This window comes from Gavialis gangeticus, unplaced genomic scaffold (genome assembly GCF_001723915.1).
Source record: "Gavialis gangeticus isolate Ggan-Ray unplaced genomic scaffold, GavGan_comp1, whole genome shotgun sequence".
Classification (NCBI taxonomy): domain Eukaryota; kingdom Metazoa; phylum Chordata; order Crocodylia; family Gavialidae; genus Gavialis; species Gavialis gangeticus.
Window position 1 is genome coordinate 9,230,698 of NW_017729003.1, and position 12,016 is coordinate 9,242,713.

Below are 12,016 nucleotides of genomic sequence, written 5' to 3' on the forward strand. Positions count from 1 at the left end.
GTCACAAGCTGGCAGAGGGTAGATTCAGACTAGACATCAGGAGGCGCTACTTCACTGTCAGGGTGGCTAGGATCTGGAACCAACTTCCAAGCGAAGTGGTGCTGGCTCCTACCCTGGGGGTCTTTAAGAGGAGGCTAGATGAACACCTTGCTGGGATCCTTTGACCCCAGTACTCTTTCCTGCCATGGCAGGGGCTGAGACTTGATGATCTGCTCAGGTCCCTTCCCTCAGCTTGTGGCCATTGTTCCTGGTGACTCCAAGGGGGGTCCTGGTGAACAGACTTTCCCCGAGTCCCTGCTGCTCGCCCCTGATAAGGTTGTAGGCAGCCACAAGATCCGCCCTCAGTCTCCTCTTGCGGAGACTGAAGAGATTCAGGTCCCTCAGCCTCTCCTCATAGGGCTGGCCATGGAGGCCCCCAGCCATACGAGTGGCCCTCCTCAGGACCCTTTCCAGGTTCTCCACGTCCTTCTTGAAGTGCGGCGCCCAGAACTGGACACAGTACTCCAGCTGCGGCCTGACCAGCGCCGCATAGAGGGGGAGCAAGACCTCTCTGGACCTGTTAGTGCTGCCCCTGTTGATGCATGACAGTGTGCAGCTGGCTCTGCCTGTTGCTTCGTTACATTGGCAACTCATATTCATCCTGAAGTCAATCCTGACTCCAAGATCTCTCTCTGCCTCTGTGCTGCCGAGAGGGTCAGCCCCTAACCTATAACCATAATGCTGGTTCCCTCTCCCCAGGTGCAGCACCCTGCACTTGTCCTTGTTGAACCGCATCCTGTTCAGGTCCTCCCACTTCTCTAACCTATCCAAGTCTGCCTGGATGTGGTCCCTGCCTCCCGGTGTATTCACTTTGCCCCACAGCTTGGTGTCATCAGCGAACTTGAACAGGGTGCTCTCCACACCCTTGTCCAGGTCGCTAATGAAGATATTGAACAGCACTGGCCCAAGGACTGAGCCCTGGGGGACTCCGCTGCCCACACCTTCCCAGGTCAACATCGACCTGCCCACCACCACCCTCTGGGTGCACACCTGGAGCCAGTTTGCCACCCATGTGACCATCCATTCGTCAATGCAGCAGTCCTTCAGCTTGCCCACCAGAATTGGGTGGGACAGTGTGTCGAAGGCCTTCTGGAAGTCCAAGAAGATGGACTTGTATGTTCAACTTCATTGGAGTTGAAGATCCAAGGCAACTATTTTCTGATCTGTCATGGAACAAATATTTGTGGATTGTCTTATTAGCATGAAAAGGTATGTGAACTCAATTTAATTTAAAATTAGTTAATTCAGCTTCTAATAGGACCACAAACATCAGTTGAAACAGGTTAGAAATTAGGAAAAGTACATGCCATGACATTCCTCTGTTTTGGAAGGTGTCACGTACAGGTTAGATGAACAGGTATTGTATATATTTAAGTTGAGCTATAATGGCTCTGTTTATTTCAGTCTACTTTCCATATCATCAGGTACACAAGGCAGAGGTTAGTCATTGCCAGCAATTCAGTCCTTAGGCTAGTTCTCTTAATCTGCACAAGTGATCACCTTACAGACTGATAGCTCCAGTCCTTACTGTGCTGAAAAGGGTCTGTGTGGGTCATGTTTTCTTCCATTTGCATTGGAGCTGCCAACACAGGGCTTATTTGGGAACCCTGTTATCAGCATACTGAGAATGTAGCCAAGGCAAATTCACTTTCTTGCCTGCACTCTTTGCATGCCTTTTGGCAGTTGTGACTGCTCCAAAATCTCAATATGCTTTACTCTGTCTGACCACTTTCTTCTGGATATCTCAGGCATCTACAGTGAAAGTTACTTATCTTCCCCTGGGTAGACTAGTGGTAGCATTGTGCTTAATACATCACAACTGAAGATTTGTAGCTTAGTACTTATGCTGGTTGTATTAGATTTCTAGACTGGGGGTTACTTCTGAAAAGAGTACTTGCCTTATCCACTTGAGCCATTATACTGAAAACAGAGTCATCGAAGTTATGAAAGGTGCTGCCCATGTAAGGAGAATCATCATCCCCCAGCTTGGCATAGCTCTACTGGCTAAAGCCCAAGTGTAAGCACAGCTATGCCAGCCGGAAATACTGTCTTGTCAACATATCTTTTATTATTTTGGGAACTGATATATAATGTATCATGCAAAGCACTCTTTTGCCAGTATAGCTATACTTACTATAGCTATACTGGCAAAACACAGCATGTTGCACCTATCCCAAAACCTGCAGAGTCCTGACCACAAGGCCTTCATGCAGAAAGTTCAGAAGTATTCTATGGGATCAGGAGGAGGAATATACTACAGATTTTTCTTCCTTGTGCATCTGGATTTTAAATAATATATTTTTTACTTTCTTTGTTCTGTACTGCATGGCTGAAAGAAGTGTTTGTGCCTTTGCCAAGTATTTGGCATATCATCCTGCAGGACACAACTTGTCATGTCCAGAGACAGTGTTTGAAATGGCCATAATGTGGGTCCTATGTAGTCCTGAAGCTAGCGGTTCTCAACTTTTTCAGATTCAAGACACCCCTCAGAAGATGCCAGCTCTTACTTTTCTGTAGTCAAAATATAAGTGTAAACTAATAGAGCAATTATCCTGTTTCAGAGAGCTCACAAAGATCACAGGAGGTGAGAATAGTTTTGACACAGCGGATTCTTATTTGCAATCTCTCAGTTTATTCTGTCAATCGTGTAGGTGTTTACATACCTACCAGTGCTAATACTATGTGGCATCTTTGGAAGGATCTCACAGAACTCTAGGGTGCTGTGGCATCCTGGTTGAGAATCACTGCCTGAAGTGAATGAGTTTATGCTTTACATCAGGGTCTTCCAATTTTTGGTGCACTGTAGTATAGCAAATCAGAAAATTTTCCACAGATTCAGGTAAGTTTTAAAATCTGGAGAACCACAGTGGATAACTACAAACATAAGCAATATTACCATTTCAATGTTAAGTTGGGATTAACTCAAAATAAATGTTAATGCTGTTCCCAAATATTTAGTGTGGCAATTTGTTTGTGTTTTTATATATAGATAGGCTTTAAGGGGAAAAGCTGGAGTCAGATAACTGGATAAAGTACTACTGAAGTTTGTCCCAAAGATGTATGGAAAATGTCTGGAGTGAGGGTGTCCTCTTTTGTTTTCAGCAAAGTTAGCAAGCAGCATAAAATTTTTGAGGGTAAAGTATGTATTGGCAGCAATAGGTAAGCATGTTTATGCTCACATTATCTGCGAGTTGCGTGCTTTGCAGAAGTGTGTTATCCAAGCAAAAGCATCAAATTGACAAAGTATAAAACAAGTTTTACTATATGCCCTTTCCAGTTGCTAAATTCTCCTAAGGTTGCTTATTCTTCTGATGACAAACCAAACTTAAACAATGCTTCATCTGAATGCCAAAAGGATTTAGAAACACTTGAATATTAAAATTAAAATATAATAAGTATCTATATTCCTTTATATCCTAAATAAATTGTTCCTAACTTAATGTGGCAAACTGGCCCACTAGTATTATTGTGGAAGTGGTATTAAACTGAAATGGGGAAAGGGAAAATAATCAGCATAAAATACCTAAAGCGACCATATGTTTCATTGATCTTTTTTTTTCTTTCTTTCTTTTCTTTAAATTAAGCTAGACCATGTTTTAAAGTGAAAACTGTCTTAATGAACCATAGAATAGTGCATGAATTTGCTTACTCAAAGCTTTGTTTTCCAGAACTTCAGTGGCAGCAAATTATTTTAAATCATAAACGAATCATATTTAGAAAGTGGATCAAGCCAGTGATCCCAGGAGTGGACCCAGAAGCTGCATGTGTACTTATTTACCACTAAGAGGAGATGTGAATTATGCTTTCTTATGGTCATCTGCTTCCCTGTTCTCAATAGGCTTCATTGTGCTACATAGATAAACCCTAAATGACGTATAGCAACAAACAGGGTGGAAGAATAGGAAGGACAGGAACTACAGGAATAAAACTGAGGATGCCTAGGCTGGTGACCTATGTAGCTTAGGAAGTTTCTGTAGAAATTCCCCTTTTCCCCTCCCCTGCAAACAATTAAAGAGGAAGATTAAGGAGGAATTTTTAGTCTGTGAGTGTTTCAAGCAGCAACTTAAGAAGAATAGAGAGGGCAGTTCAGACATGGAAACTGTGCAGAAAAAATACAGACCTGAATAGGAGGAGAAGATAAAGGGAGCTTGTGGATTGGGTTGAGCAAAGGGTAGGAGAGAGGTGAGTGATGAATAAAACAAGCACAGAAAGAAAGGGGTAGGTTGAGATATGCAGGCTTTCAAGGCAAAAATCCAATTTTAAATTTGACATGGAAGAAAAGGGATCACGGGCTGAGTGACAACAGGAGAGATGAGACTCGCAGCTGCATTCTGATTACATTGGAGATAGATTAAGCAAGTGTCTGTGAGGTGTGTGGTGGATTTTGGGGTGGGGCTGAGAGCCTGAGATTAAGAGAGAGTGTGTGAATTTTAAACTCATGTCCATATGGCATGGTGCAGTTGTTCATTTGTTTTGGGGGGTTTTGTTTTGTTTTTTGAGCTGAATTGATATTTCCTTTGGATTCTGTTTCCTCCCTAGATCTTGCTGCATAGTTGTTCTTTAATGCCTCTCCCCATTGAGGCTTGTGTTCCTGCTCCTTGCAAGTATCTTGCACCACACCTTCCATGCAGCTAGTGTAGAGTTTTTCCTGAGCCTTTCCTTTGTGTCTAAGCTTCTTCATTCTAAACTGTTGTATGAGCAAGATTGGCTTGACCTGAAACAGGGCATTGAGTCGCACATGTGTGTCCTTTAATAGAGACATTCTGTTTCCAGGTGATGGGGCAACAAAGTAAATGAAAATAATTTTAAGATTAAATGGTTACTGTTTGCAAGAGAAAAAGAAGTGAGCTTTTTAATTTATGCAGCCTTAAAATGAAACAGCTCAGCAGCTGGGAGGATATACTTGTTTATGAAAAAGTATATGATTAGGAAAGGAGTCTTAGTAAATTTTGAATGGAGCATGGTGCTACATACACACCAATACCTAGGAAAAGGTGATACCATTTGCCTGATGTCCTGAAAATATAAACAGATAGGGAAGACTCCATTATTATAGAGGACAGCGGTCTGTAAGTTTTTAAAACTAAACAATAACCTCTAAAGCTCCTATAAATGAACAGTTCATATAACATTTTAGAGTATGTTTCAGTTTAGAAAGAATTCATCACATATCATAATTTCTGCACTTCCTTTATTTATTATGAGGAGTATCTATATCAAAACCATGAATCAGGTCTGTGTTTGGCCTGATGTAATTTTTTTTCCTGAAACATCATCTGTTTCATTTTTTGTGTTCTGCTGTCATGCTACTTTTGATATCTTAGCAACTTCTACTTGGCAACAGTGATGTATTCAACTATGGCTAATAATAAGAAAAATAAAAATTAGGCCTGTCGATTGACCACAGTTAACGCACATGATTAACGCATTACTCGGTTCTTGTGTTAATTTTTTTAAGGCGTTAATTGCACACATGGTTGTGGAGCCCGCTCCTGGGCTCTTCTGTGCCACCTCCAGGCCATCCAGTCGGTAAGCAGTGGCAGCACGGAGGACCACAGGACAGACCAGGCGTAGGCTCTGGATGGCTGCAGCAGGTGGTGGGGTGTTGGGGGGCATGCAGACACATTTGAGCGGCCACAGCCTGCACACTGTATGTAGAGCAGTGCTGCGCTGGTAGGTCTGTGGAGGAAGAGGGGTGAGGGGGCAGAGCAAGGCCCCCATGAAGAGGGAGGGAGAGGGGCAGGCGCTGGGGTGAATGGGGCCCCCAAGGACAGGGCAGGTCATGGGACAGAGCCATGGGAGGCTCATCCAGGAGAGCAGGGGGGCCATGTTTCCCCGCTACTGCATGCAACCCTGGGGGAAGGATAAGGAGGGATGGGGAGCATGTGCTCCCTGGATTTGTATGTGGGGCAGAGGTGGGCTGCCCACTGGGTTGGAGCTCTGTGCTAAGCTGCATTTGCCTCAGGAGCCGCACAATACCATGTTGTGCCTCCCGCCACCAGGCAGGCAGGAGATGCGCAGCCAGCACGCAGCTTCTGGGGCAGACAGCAAGGCACAGAGCCTCAACCCTCAGCGGGCAGCTTGCCCTTGCCCCATGCACATATTCGGGGGGCACTTGCCTGCCCCAGGGGTGCGCAGAGCAACAGGGAGCCACGTTCCCCTGTGCCCCTGAACAAGACTCCTGTAGCTTCCTTGCAAGACCCGCCCCTGCCCCACTCCTTCCATCACTGTGGTGACCTCAGTCTGCACCCTCTGTCCCTTCCCTCTCCCCCAACCCTTTCTCCTCCACAGACTTACCTGCTGGGTACCATCTGTGTCTGCCCCTTGCTCCCAAGCCACAGCTCCCCCCAGCCCTGCTGTTGCCCCTCACACCTGACCCACAGTACCCTGCATCCTGCCAGAGTGCATGGGAACCCCCCCCCAAGCTTCAGACCCCACACACAGACCCACACCCCACCCCATACCCACCCCCAACCATACAAAGTACCTCCATAATTGAGTTGTTTCTGCACATAATTTTGAGTTTTAGCTGTGATATAAAATTGCAACTAATTATGACTAATTTTTTTAATCATGCAACTAATCTTGATCAAATTTTTTAATCATTTGACAGCCCTAATAAAAATACATTGCATTTGGAATTGGTTTATTTTGTTTTTTTTAATACTGTTTTATAGGAAAATTTGTTTTGAAATGCACATGATGATAAGCTGTAGATATGTTGTTCAAGAATTTATATGAGGGTATTTCAGAATGTAATGGCTGTTTCAAACTAAAACCATTTTGTGTGCAGTGGGTGGGAAACTACATTGCAGTGGGGAACACTGATGATGGCATTGATGTGGTCCAGTAAATGATCATTGCACACAAAATGGTTTTGTTTTGAAATGGTTGTTACTTTTAGAAATACCCTCATGGTATTTGGTTGATGTCTTTTTTTTTATTACAAATATTTGTATCCATATTTGCAGTAGTATTCTTATTTTAATAAATAACTGGGCCAGAGCTTTCAAACTTGTGTGTCTAAAGTTAAATGCTTTTGTATGTAAATTTAGGAAGCTAAATAAAGTGTCTTATTGTGGGAGCATCTGTGCCTCCTGAATTTCAGTGAGCTGTGTAAGTGAGCACCACCTCTGAAAACTGGGTAGCTTTCATTTAGGTGCCATAGTTCAGGTACATGAGTTTGGAAATGTTTGCTTTGCTGTCAGTTATTTAATAAATTGGGATTGGTAGGTCCATTAGTGTTTTGTGCAGAAATGGATACTTCAGAAGGTAAATAAAAACTGTATAAAATAAAATGCAGTGTTTGAACCAATGCTTTGCCAAATGTGGGTTTTTGAGGAATGCAAGTATCAAGACCTTAAATGTGTTATCTCACACTTGAACCATCAGGCAAACATCTTTTAGGTGAAAAGGCCAGTTCTGTATGATACTACTGGAACAAATTGTTCCTTGTATGAAGATTGCAATTCTGAAACTGCCCATTAAGTGTGACTGTTAAGGTTTGACAGTCTAATTTTATCAGAGCTATAACCTTGCCTAACTCCAGTCTAGAAAGGCATTCATCCCAATTAAAGCATGCCTTGTAGCTGATGAATTTTACAATTGGTTTCACAATGCCATACTTTCTTTTCCCTTGGGTGCTATGGCAAGTTTAGACCAAACTTAAACTGACAGTTCCCCAGAAGTGAGAGATGGTATCAGTTCATTCTGACCCTGAGGCCCCTGGCACTCATTCATTTAATGACATGATGGGATGGGATCTGATTCCTGATCCCAACAATTGTGCCTCCTGCCATGCCACATGTATACTTTTTGCGATCAGGGATCAGATCCCAGCCACGTTATTACTACTTGCCAGTGTAGGGGGAACCTGAAATTGTAATCCTGGGCTCCCCTTGCACCAGTAAGTTGAAAGAGGAGTGTGCACTGGTCCAATAAAGCTGACAGTCACCTGATTATCACCTGGCTCCTGGGACCCTACCAGAGACATGAACCAGCTCCAGTGCAGTCTGGGGCCTGGCTGACAAATTATTGTTAGCCCTGGACCTGGACCACACCAGAATGGTTAGAGTCCCCAGTGCAGTCTGGAGACTGGAGCTGAAACTTAGCTAATGGTTGGCCCCTAGTGATTTGAGACTGAGGTAGTCTGGGCTGGGCCAACAGTCAGCTGAATGTCAAAACCCTGTTCCCAGCAGCTCTGGCTGGGCTGCTGGATGCAAGGGATCACAAGCGTCCAGCATCGTGGAGGGAGCCAAAGGACTTCGCTCACTGGGAACTTTTAGTTCCACCAAAAACCTCTGCTTCCCTATACCTGACAGCCCAGCCAGAGCTGCCAGGTGTTGGGTTTAAAGTCCCAAGCAGGAAAGCTGCCCCAACAGTACTCCTTAAAATTCCCTGTGTGCTAAGACCCAAGGTATGGGGCCCAGGACATCTCCCCAGCTGCCCATGCCACACACTGAAACAGTGCCTACAGCTGGGGAGCAGGGAGCTCCCAGGTGTTGCTTTCACAAACACCATGAGAACTTAAAAATGCAGCTGAGGCTTCCAGCTGAACTCCTGCTTTTCAAAAGCTACTGAGCCCAAGATCAGGGAGACACCTCCTGATGTTAGGCTTACTGTGCCTTCCTCATCCCCCTCTACCTGTGGGGAACTGGATGGGGTGCCAGGTCCAGGACTCTGTGCTGCTTAGGTAGGGGACAGCTCTGTCCCAACCTCAATATGCTACATATTTATTTTCCAGCCTGATTAAAAAAAAAAACAAGCCACAAGGATATTTTTACATTATATGTGGAATATCCTTGTGGCTCATTTGCTGCATTATTTCACCATAAATTGACTTTGACAGCTGGCAAAGTTACTATTTATGGTGTGATTAACACCTTAATTGCATCTTAAATATAACATGTGGCAGGGATCCAAGAGATTTGTTTTCTATAAGTGTGGAGGAAGAGAAGTGTTTCCCATTGGGGTCTGTGTGGTCCTATTTTGAATGCCTGATTTTAGGAAACAGTGTTGTTTTGTAAAAATGAATAGAGTGCTGTCATTATTTATTGGGAAATAGAATTTTTTAGGGACTTTTGGTGAGGATTTTTTAAATGACTTACTATATTTTAATTATCTTTATATATTCAACTATTTTAGCCTAAAGTAAAAACAGATTTGTTTAGTATATAACAAACTAAGCCACTGTTAATGAATAGAATTAAGTATATTTATGGGTAAAAAGTAGGTCTGCAATACTGTGATACATTGTTTTAATTGGTATTTTGAAAAGCTAATAGCCTAGGTCAATTCATATTCTGATTTCTCACTCTAGGCCAATGGAGGAAAGTAGTACTATCATTGAGGAGTACTACTCGAAGGGCTCCTTAGGTGGAAAGATACCTCTTGGGTTGATGAGAAGTTAACTAGCTAACTAAATTAACAAGAGATACTAGTGGAGTTCAGAGGGAGTCTGAGTTCTCCATGAAACAGATGGTTGCCATGGCATGGAACTTTAAGGGGAAAGGTTAATTAGGGAAACTTTAAGTAATCCTTGAAGGAAAAATTTCCTCTTATAGAAAAATCACTCCCATGTATACTGAATTAAAGGTATTTTAACAATGGAAGAAATAATATATGTTCAAATAATTTATTAAGATAAATGCTTATATTTAGAGGAAATACTTGATTAAAGTCCAGAAAGAAAATGCATTTACTTTGTAGTTGCTGCTTATAATGCTGAGCAGCAGGTTCAAATCTTGTTCAGAGATGTTTGTACAGCAAATTGCGTTAAGTATTTCTGATCATTTGAATAAATCCAGTGGCAAACACTGGCATTTATTTGAAAATATTAAAAGGCACATTGAAGTAGTGTGTTATGAATAAAAATGTTTCAAGGAAGTATTAGAAATAGATTCCAAAGTATAAACTTAAAACAAATGAGAAATGGCTTAGACTAGCTGAATTTTCAATTAAAAGACTGACTCAGCAGATGCTGCACTTCCAAAACCCTGAATTTGGAAATGTGTGCTGTAAGAGTAAAGATCTTCCAAAGAGAACCTGTGTCATTTCTTCACATTAAAGTTCCAGGGAGTCTTGAAAGTTAATTTCCATTTTAAAAGACAATATACTGTTCCTGGGGTGGGCCATATGCATCAAAGCAGTGAGTAAAACTGCTTATGGATTTCTTACATTCCTTTAGAACAGTAAAACCATTAGCTTTTACAAACAGACAAATTTAAAAGAAAATAAGCTAAAGCAATGCTTAATTTGTGGCCCACAGGCTAGGTCTAGTCTGTGGGGTCCCCATGGATCTAGAAATTTAGTGGCAGAGGGGAGATGACAGCATTAATTGCCACACTGTTGCTGCCAAAATTGTGGATCCCCGTGGGGAGCCCCATGGGTTGGGTAATGTAACCTAGCATGCAGGGTTAGGCCAGTACACAGATGGATCTGGGCACGTGGGGTTGGGCTAGCAAATGGCTAGAAATGGGTACAGCAGAACAGTGTTTCTCAGCCTTTTAAGTAGCAAGAACCCCCTAACTTCTGAAAAATTTAATAAGTACCCCAACACTCAATTTTCCAGGGGATTTTATATTTACAGACTAATGTGTGCTATTTGTTGGAAGAAAGGCTGTGTATATAAGGCCATGATATGACAGATGTCTGATCTGGTGTGGATAGGATTGCTACCTTTTACACCAGGGGTGCACAATTCAAGTATGTACCTGGGCTAGAAGTGATGTTGCCCAAAGCTGGGAGGGCTGAACACCAATTTATTACTGGGAAATTTAATTTTTTGCCATAGTTTTGAGAGGAAAAGCAGGCAAGAGAGAGAGTGTTGGGGTACACATGTACCCCCTGTCTGTGTCTTGTGTAGGTTGGGTACCACTGGGCTAAAGAATTTCCATCATTTAAGAGAGTCTGAGAAAAACAAAAAGATGTCTTGCTGACGATAGCAAAAGAACATATGCATTAATAAAGTAATGTTTGGCACAAAGGGACATAATACTTGTGCAGTTGAATTAATAAAATAGGATGCAATTATTGACTATAGTCTGTACAAATTACAGTTTTAAAAACCCTGACCATGAAAAGCAAATAAATTCATGTAGAGTAAAAATGAAGATAAATCAAATAATGTACCACAGCATTTAAGGAGGGGAGGAGAGAGAGAGAGAATGAAAACTCAGCAGAATAAGACTGATAATTATAGAAATCTCATTCTGGAATTTTTATTGGGTTGTAACAAGTAATATGGTCAGTAAGATGAACATTAAATGAGAGCTACAAGAAGTGGATTTCATAATAGTTTATTGACTTCCTTCTATAAAACAAAGTGAAATTTGATGCTAAGAAAGCTCACGTCCCAAGCTGAACCTTGGAAGAAAGAGCAATTCTTTTCTTCATAGTATATTACTTCCATGTAGCCAAACGGGAGCTCAGTGTCTTCGAAAAATCAGTCTGTTTATTCAGGGATCTGAGCCTGGGTTTAGATTTGTATGTAGCTTCATTTAAAAAATGTTGATTTTTTTTTTCTATATTAAGTTTGCATTATATTGATAATGTAGCAGTGCATCATGTTGTTATTTTCTTACGGTGGCAGCGGCAATCCCTTGATTCAAGGATCCTACCATGGCTCATTAATGGGTCTTGATGTGATGTAAGTGTCCAATCCTTGAGCCACAGATCTGTCTGCAAAAGTTTCAGGTCTTTCCACAGGGGAGAGTAGGCCATAGGCCAGGATTTCTCTCCTTTTCATTTCTTTCTTTTCAGGAATTAGTTGTCCTGAATTAAGATTGTCCCCAAGACCTGTGGTGGTTGACATATTATGACATGCCATTGTTTCTAAGAAGGTGCTAATCTTATTAAAATAGTGTTGGTAATGAATATGGTCATATCAAGTGGTCAGGGAAAAGGTTAATAGTTCCCAATTAAAGAGCATTATTGATGCTAAAATGAACATGGGCCAGCAGTGTGGGGATGCAGTCAG

General features: G+C 42.2%; 1 protein-coding gene across 5 annotated transcripts in view; it reads left to right on the plus strand.

Moving 5' to 3' along the window:
• MICU1 (mitochondrial calcium uptake 1) overlaps positions 1 to 12,016 on the plus strand; it is a 276,027-nt gene that overhangs the window by 246,838 nt on the left and 17,173 nt on the right. The window contains exon 11 of one of the 5 annotated variants that reach the window (XR_002095722.1): positions 5,498 to 5,712. The exons of the other annotated variants lie outside the window; for them this stretch is intronic. The gene's annotated coding sequence lies outside the window, so the exon portion shown is untranslated. The remainder of the gene's footprint in view (positions 1 to 5,497; positions 5,713 to 12,016) is intronic. 5 annotated transcript variants of the gene reach the window in all.